Source organism: Glycine max, chromosome 11 (genome assembly GCF_000004515.6).
Source record: "Glycine max cultivar Williams 82 chromosome 11, Glycine_max_v4.0, whole genome shotgun sequence".
Lineage (NCBI taxonomy): Eukaryota > Viridiplantae > Streptophyta > Magnoliopsida > Fabales > Fabaceae > Glycine > Glycine max.
The window spans coordinates 22,486,439-22,494,908 of NC_038247.2; positions in this window are offsets into that span (position 1 = coordinate 22,486,439).

Genomic DNA, 8,470 nt, shown 5'->3' on the forward strand with positions numbered 1-8,470 from the left:
TTCCAATATTGTGAATTATTTGGTTGCTTCTGTTTTTCCTCCCTTAGCACCTAAAGCTCAAAATGATAAAATTAAGAGTGATGCTAAGCTTTATAGTTGGGATGACCCCTATTTGTGGAAGTTGTGCAGTGACCAGGTTATTAGGAGATGCATTCCAGACCATGAGATCGACTCGGTCCTGCAATTTTGTCATTCTTCCACACCAGGTGACCATCTTGGCATATAGAGGACAACTTGCAAGGTGCTTGACTGCAGTTTCTATTGGCCCACCATCTTCAAGGATGCATGGAGAATTTGTAGCACTTGTGAGCCTTGTCAGAGAGCAGGCGACTCACTTTCATAGAGACAACAAATGCCTCAACAACCCATGTTATTCTGTGAGGTGTTTGATGTAAGGGGTATAGATTTTATGGGGCCTTTCCCTGTCTCTTTTGGTTTTGTTTATACTATCCTTGCTGTTGATTATGTTTCAAAATGGGTGGAAGCCAAATCCACCAGAACTAACGATGCTAAGGTTGTATTGGATTTTGTTAGATCTAATTTGTTTTGCAGGTTTGGAGTCCCTAAGGCCATTGTTAGTGATCAAGGCACCCATTTTTGTAACAAATCCATGTATGCCTTGCTCAAAAAGTATGGGGTCGTGCACATAATTTCCACACCTTACCACCCCCAAACTAATGGGCAGACTAAGATTTCAAACAGGGAGATAAAAAGGATCTTAAAGAAGATTGTGTAGCCGAACAGAGAGGATTGGAGCACCAGGCTAGATGATTCTCTCTAGGCGCAAAGGACTGCCTACAAAGCACCCACAGGAATGTATCCTTATCGGGTTATCTTTGGCAAGGAATGTCATCTTCCCGTAGAGATAGAGCACAAAGCCTACTGGGCTGTAAAGACCTGCAACTTCTCTATTGATGCCTTTAGATGCCTATGAGAATTCCAAATTCTACAAGGAGAAGACCAAGAAGTTCCATGATAGTTTGATAGCTAAGAAGGACTTCGTGGTTGGACAGAAAGTTTTATTGTATAACTCTAGGCTCAGACTCATGAGTGGTAGTTGAGGTCAAAGTGGATTGGTCCTTTTGTGGTGACTAATGTTTTTCCTTATGGTACAGTTGAGATCAAAAGTGAATCCACAGATAAGAGCTTCAAGGTCAATGGACACCGGCTGAAACCATTCCTCACAAATCCTTCCTTGGTGGATGGAATGGTGGAGGAGACCTTCTTACTTCACCCTACTTCTCTTCCACCATGACTTAGGGAGTTTTCTTTTTCTGTCTCCTTCTTTACTTTTATTGCGCTTGTCTAAATTTATTGATTGTTTTGATTGCTCTTGATCTTATGATTGTGCTACATTGAGGACAATGTGTTGTTTAAGTGTGGGGGGGGGGGGGGGGATTGTTCTTTAATTTTGTTGGGTTTTCTAGTTTAATTTTGTTAGGTTTTCTAGGTTAATTTTGTTATTATGGTTTTATGTTTTGTGTACAACATTACATGTTTCTCTTTGAATTATAGGTTATGTACAGGTAATGGGTAATTTTTTTTGAAATAGGAGTTTCTTGGCATTTTGTGAATAGAAATCCTTGTTTTTCTCTACATGTCAAGTTAGTTTTGAAAGGTTGAATTGAAAGTGATAGATTTACCCTTGGTGAGATTTTGAGCCATCATCATCTATTTTATTCGGTGTTTTGCCCCATTGGTTGCTTGCACAATAGCCTTGGCTTGACTCTTGTTGATACTTCTTGCTTCACATGCATGTTGGGAGATGATTTAGGCATTTTGTTCTTATAAACCTCTAGCCAAATGAGCCTACCTTGAATTAATTCCTTTGATAGCCCCTTTGAGCCTATGTTCCCCTTTTTGTGTTTTGAAGCTCATTACAAGCCTTAAGTGAAAAACCATGATCTCACCCTACCTTTAAGGAATTTTAGAGCTTTGGAATTGTTTTGGGAATAAGTGTGGGGGGGGGGGGGTATGTTTCATTGGATGATATGTTTTTGTTGGCCATGCTTGATGTATATACATATATTTTCTAATTGTTGCTTTATTTTTTCAAATGCTTTCAATTGCTACTATTCACATTAAAAAAACAAAAAAAAAAAACAAAAAAAACCAAAAAAAAAAAACAGAAAAAGAATGAAGTTGAATAAATGAGGTCTTGGTTTGAAGACTTGGATTGGTTTGAGGACTTGGTTGATTTTGTTTTAGGTTTACTTTTTATGCTTAATTTTTAATTTTGGTTTTGGGGTTTACTACTTTTTCTTAGTTCTCACTTATTCCCCATTGCTCCTCTATTCCTTTGGGTTTTAGCTACTTATCCCATACTTTCCTCTACCTTGTCCTTGGCCCCATTACAACCTTAAAAAACCTTTTGATCCTCATATGCATGTGTTTGTGATGTGGTTGTCAATTTTAGAGTCTTGCCAAGTCTATGTGGTGTTTGTTTTCATGGATGCTCTGAGAGTAAACAATAGCCTAGACACTTGAGAGATAGAGTGCATATCTTATGAGGCTTTATCACTTTTCATTCTTGAGCTGATTAACTATCTTGCCATGTTTGAGATGCTTGGATGATTTTCATGACTGTCTTGATTCTTTAACTCTCTACAAGTTGGATGTTGCCCATTCCTTTCATTCCTTGAGATTCATTGAGAAATATGTAATTATTTTTGTGTTTGTTTGTTTTTCTTTAATGTCTCTGGATTTGTTCCTTGCTTTGCTTTTTAATTTTGCCCAGGAGTGCAAAAGGCTAAGTGTGGGGGGATTTGATGTGTCATTATTTTCTACTATTTCTTAACCCTTTTTGTCACCATTTTAATTACTGATTAGCCTTAATTGTCAAATTAATTATGCAATTTTATCATTTGGGCCTACTGGACTAATTTTGTGTTTTTAATTTAATTTCAAGAGAATTATAAGCAATTGGGCTTGGACTTGAAGAGAGCAGACAATTTTATTTTATCAAATCTTATCTTATCCAGATTTTATTTCATCTAGATTTTATTTCATCCAATCTTATCTTATCTTATCCAGATTTTATTTCATCCAATCTTATCTTATCTTGTCCAAATTTTATTTTATTTATGGGCTTGGACTTAAAACAGATTTGTAAGCTTTGGGGCTGAGGACCTACATAACAGCACCAGGGTTTTAGTTTAGAGAGTTTTTTTAGAGAGAAGAATAATTCTAGGATTTTAGAATTCCAGTTTTTACTGTTTATGCGCACTGTTCACGTAGAATAAAATTCCAATTGCAATTTCATTTTCTACGGATTAATGGAAGGCTAAGTCTCCAGCGTTGTTTTCTCTTGAGGATCAAACACAGCTCTCTTTGAGGTTTTGTTATTACTATTGAATTCTGATCAGTTTTTTCTCTTCACCAATTACTCTGTATTTGTTGCTATTAATCCATGAATGCTTAGTGCTTGATTAATTGTCTCTGTGCTTAATTTATGTTCATGCTTAATGATCAGTTTCATTCATGATTAATTGGGTATGTGTTGCTTAATCCCATAATGACAGCCGTATGTTAATTTTCGCTTAGTAATTTAATTTAGGGTTGGATTAAGTGGTTGAACTGATTAAGGATAAATTCTCGTAACCTAGGATAAGATACTTGCTTGTGAATCAAGGGGAAACAACATGTTTTAATTCTGTTATTTTATAATTCAAACTTGCTTGCTGTTTAATTTACAAAAACAAACAACCCCACCAATTCGTTACTATTTTATTACTATCTGTTATGAATGTTTGGTTGACCATTGCTCATTGGGAGACGATCTAGGATCACTTCCTAGATACTGAATTTTTAATGTTTATTTGATTCGGGTACGACCTCGATCAGTATGCAAAGCTTTCCCTCTTTGAACAAATACCCCTCGGCCAAATAGAATCCATCTTGGGCCTTTTTCCCACAACTCTCGTAAATGGTAGAGAAATGTTCATCTAAAGCATACAAGTCTCTAATATTATCAAATCCTAAAATTTGAGCTCCTAGGGAGCAAAACAATGTGTGTCTCCTAGAGAAGGCATCAGCTACCACATTTATTTTTCCCTTTTTGTATTTGATAACATATGGAAATTGCTCTAGGTACTCTACCCATTTTTTATGCCTTTCATTTAACTTGCTTTACCCTCTGATGTACTTAAGTGATTGATGATCACTATGAATGACAAATTCCTTGGAAACAAGGTAATGTTCCCAAGTTTGAAGGGCTCTTATTAAGGCATAAAGCTCTTTATCATAGGTGGGGTAGTTGAGGGTGGCACTATGAAGTTTTTCACTAAAATAAGCAATAGGGTGTGATGTGCCATCATTTTCTTCTATTTTCTAAACCCTTTTTGCACCATTTTAATTACTGATTGGTCTTAATTGTCAATTAATCAGGCAGTTTTATTATTTGGGCTCATTTAGCTAATTTGATGTTTTTAATCTAATTTCAGGAATTAATGAAACATTGAGCTTAATCCAGATTTTGGTTATGGACTTGAAGAGGGCAAATAAAGCAGCGCTTACCTTAGTTAATTTCTAATTAGGAAATTTCGCAAGCTTATTTTATGTTGTTCAGTGTTTATTTCATTTTGGGCCAGAGTATTGTAATAGGGCCCAGTGACATTGAGTGACTCTTTTTAAATAGCAGCCTTGGGATTCGTGCAAGACTATTCTGTTATGCTATTCATTATTCAGAGCTTTTGTTTTAGGGTTTTACGTTTTCTGCTTTGATGCTACTGTTCACGTAATGCAATTTTACGTTTTCTGCTTCTAATTACAATTTTGTTTTCGTTCTTACTTCTTCTTCTACTCTCATTTACGTTTCTGTTTCATTTACATTTCTGTTCATTTACGTTTTTATTTCATGTTTCATTTGCATTTTCTGTTTGAATCCATGGAAGGCTAGATTTTCTGGTGTTGTTTCCTTTTGAGGACGAAGCCCAACTCTCTTTGAAGTTTCGCTTGTAATGTGGTTTCCTGGCAGTTTTCCCTTCACCAGTTATCCCAAATTCGTGAATATTAATTAGTGCACGCTTAGTGTTCGATTAATTGCCTCTGAGCCTAACTTGCGTTCATGCTTAATGGACGAAGGGCTAACTGGTGTATGTGGTGCCTAATCACGTATTGAAAACCCTAAGTTGATTTTCGCTTAGTAAATTGAAATAGGGTTGGATTAAGTGGTTGACTGTTAGGGACGAATTCTCCATAACCTAGGATAAGAGAATGGCTTCTGAATCAGAGGAAACAACCTATTTTTAATATTAGTAGTTTCGTATTCCAATTTACTTGTTCTGCTCTTTAATCACAAAACAAACAAACCCCCCTAATCGTTACTGTTACTGCAAGTATATTATGAACATTTGGTTTGTTACTGCTCGTTGGGAAACGACCTAGGATCACTTCCTAGTTACTGCATTTTCATGTTTATTTGATTCGGGTACAGCCTCGATCAGGGTGCCTACCTTGTAACAATACAGGTGCCTTAGTATGCTTTTCTTTGAGCAAAGCAAAGGCTTCCTCTTGTTTTTCACCCCAGGTAAATGCCACATTCTTCTTCACCAGCTCATTGAGAGGTAAATGCCACATTCTTTTTCACCCCAGGTAAATGCCCCATTTCTACCAACCATAAACCATAAGAAAACTATATTATCTACACAAAAAGTACACTTCTCTATATTTGCATAGAGGGTGTTTTACCTAAGGACTGAAAGAACTTGCCTGAGATGTCCTAAGTGATCATCTAGGCTCCTACTGTACACTAAAATATCATCAAAATAAACAACTACAAATCTGCCTATGAAATCCCTTAAGACATGATGCATAAGCCTCATAAAAGTGCATGGTGCATTAGTGAGCCCAAAAGGCATCACTAGCCATTCATACAAACCAAACTTGGTCTTCAAAGCGGTTTTCCACTCATCATCCTTTTCCATCCTAATTTGGTGATAACCACTTTTAAGATCAATTTTTGAAAAGATATTGGCACCATGCAAATCATCAAGCAAATCATCAAGTCTAGGAATGGGGTGCCTATACTTTACAGTGATGTTGTTGATGGCTCAGCAATATGTACACATTCTCCATGTACCATCCTTTTTGGGCACTAACAACACTGGCACAACATATGGGCTTAGGCTCTCTTGGACCCAGCCCTTCTCCAACAATTATTTAACTTGAGACTCTATCTCCTTAGTTTCTTGAGGGTTAGTCCTATAGGCTGGCCTATTAGGAAGGCTTGCTCCTGGGACTAAATCTATTTGGTGTTCTATTCCCCTTAAAGGAGGTAGCCCAGGGGGTATCTCTTGGGGAAATATATCACCAAATTCATGTAAGAGTTCTTGGACCTTTGGGGGTAAGGTCTCAAATGTAGGAATTGTGGCAGTGTTAAGGGATGTTTCCCTTGATAGGAGAAGGTAGAAAGATTGTTTAAGAAAGAGTGCTCTTTTAATATCACCTTTTGTTGCAAAATGATTTTCCTTCTTAAGAATCTTCTTGGAGGAATCCTTTTCCTCTTTTTCCTTCCCCTTGGCCTTTGAAGACAAGGCCTTACTATCCTTCTTTTTCTTTTGTTTTTCTAGTTTTTCTTCCTCATCCCTCTTATCTTTCATAGTTAGTTGATCTTTGGCCACCTGTGAAGGTGTTTGAGGATGCAACACAAATTAAGTGCCAAGATGGGTGAGGGTAATCTCATTAGTTAGGCCATTGTAAATGATCTTCCTATCAAATTGCCACGGCCTTCCTAAAAGAATATGTCCTGCCTCCATGGGAACTATATCACAATTAACTTCATCCTTATATGTCCCAATGGAGAAAGGTACCTTCACTTGTTGGTTAACTATCATTTCCCCTTGCTCATTGAGCCATTGAAGTTTATAAGGTTTTGGGTGGGGAATGATAGTGAGGTTTAACTTGGAAACTAATCTGGTGCTACAACAATTGCAACAAGATCCACTATCCACAATGAGAGAACAAGTTTTATCTAAAATTTTGCTTCTTGTATGAAAGATATTCTCTCTTTGGGATTGAGATATATCACAAGATTGACCTCCAAGGAGCCTTCTAACCATTAAAAGGTCACCTTCTTCATGGGGGTAGACTTCCTCACTAGACTCTTCACCCCTTACTTCATCTTCACTTCCACTAGAGGAAGGGCAAGAAGTAGTCTCCTCTTGACTACTATAAATGTCTTGACCCCTCATGATCATGGTTTTCTTTGTGGGGCATCGAGAGGAAATGTGACCTCTCCCAGGACATTTGAAGCATTTAATGTTGCTAGTCCTTTCTTGGGAACTAGTCTTAGGGGTGTATTTCTCTATGGTCTTACCTTTATATTCCTTGGGTTTTGAAGGTGCAGCCCCTAAAATTCCATGGGCTTGGTCCTTCCTTTGATAAGAGTGAGAGCCATAAGATTTTGAAGAAGGCTTTCTTTTAAGTTGTTGCTCCACTCTTATACAAAGTTGGACTAGCTCATCTAGGTCCTTATATGGAAGGAATTCAATCTTGTCCCTCACTTCCATATTAAGCCCACTAAGGAACCTAGCTATGATTGTTCTTTCCTCCTCCCTAAGTTCAGCTCTTAAAAAGAGTAGTTTCATTTGTTGTCTATATTCTTCGACACTCATACTCCCTTGTCTAAGCCTTTGGAGCTTGTACATAAGCTCATTTTCATAGTAGGAGGGAATGTGCCTCTTCCTAAGGGCACTCTAAAGATCATTCCAATACTCTACTGGAGGATCCCCATGAATCCTTCGTTCCCCACCAAGGGAAGTCCACCAATAGAGGGCATACCCTTGAAAGCTAAGGGTAACCAATGGAACTTTTCTCTCTTCGCTAATATGATGGCAAGCAAAGAGTTGTTCAACCTTCATTTCCCAATCTAAGTAGGCCTCAACATTATCTTTTCCATGGAAATATGGGAGGCTAATGTTAACCTCTTGAGGCCTTCTTTCCTTTTCTCTTCTTTGGGAGTGATGTTTAGTATGTGAACTATGGCATCCTCTATAATAGTCGCTAAGTTCTTCACTTAAACTCTTGCAAGAGTCATGACTACTACAAGAGGCATGTTTTTCTCTTTTCATTTCTTTCATTATTTTTCTTCTTTCTTCCTCTCTTATTTTCTCTCTTTCATCTTGACTTATTTCTTCCAGTCTTTTTTTACCTTTTTCTTTTCTCTCTTGTTTTTCACACAACTTAAGGGATCTCAACTCATCTAATATCTTATACAAGGGGTCCTTAGGAGTAGAACCCTCACCATTAACACTAGATGAAGAATGAAGACTCGTGTTGGTTCCTAAGTTATGGTTCTTTCTTGTTGGAGGTTTCAAAACAAAAGGTAAGAGAAACTATGGTTGAAACTAGCCAAAATAAACACTAAAAGAGGTGTGAAAGATAAGGTAAAAACTAATTGGTAAAAGGCAAGCTATCTAGGCGGTTTGACAATGTTGGTTAAAGGAAATAAGCTATGAAAGTAAGCAAGAAA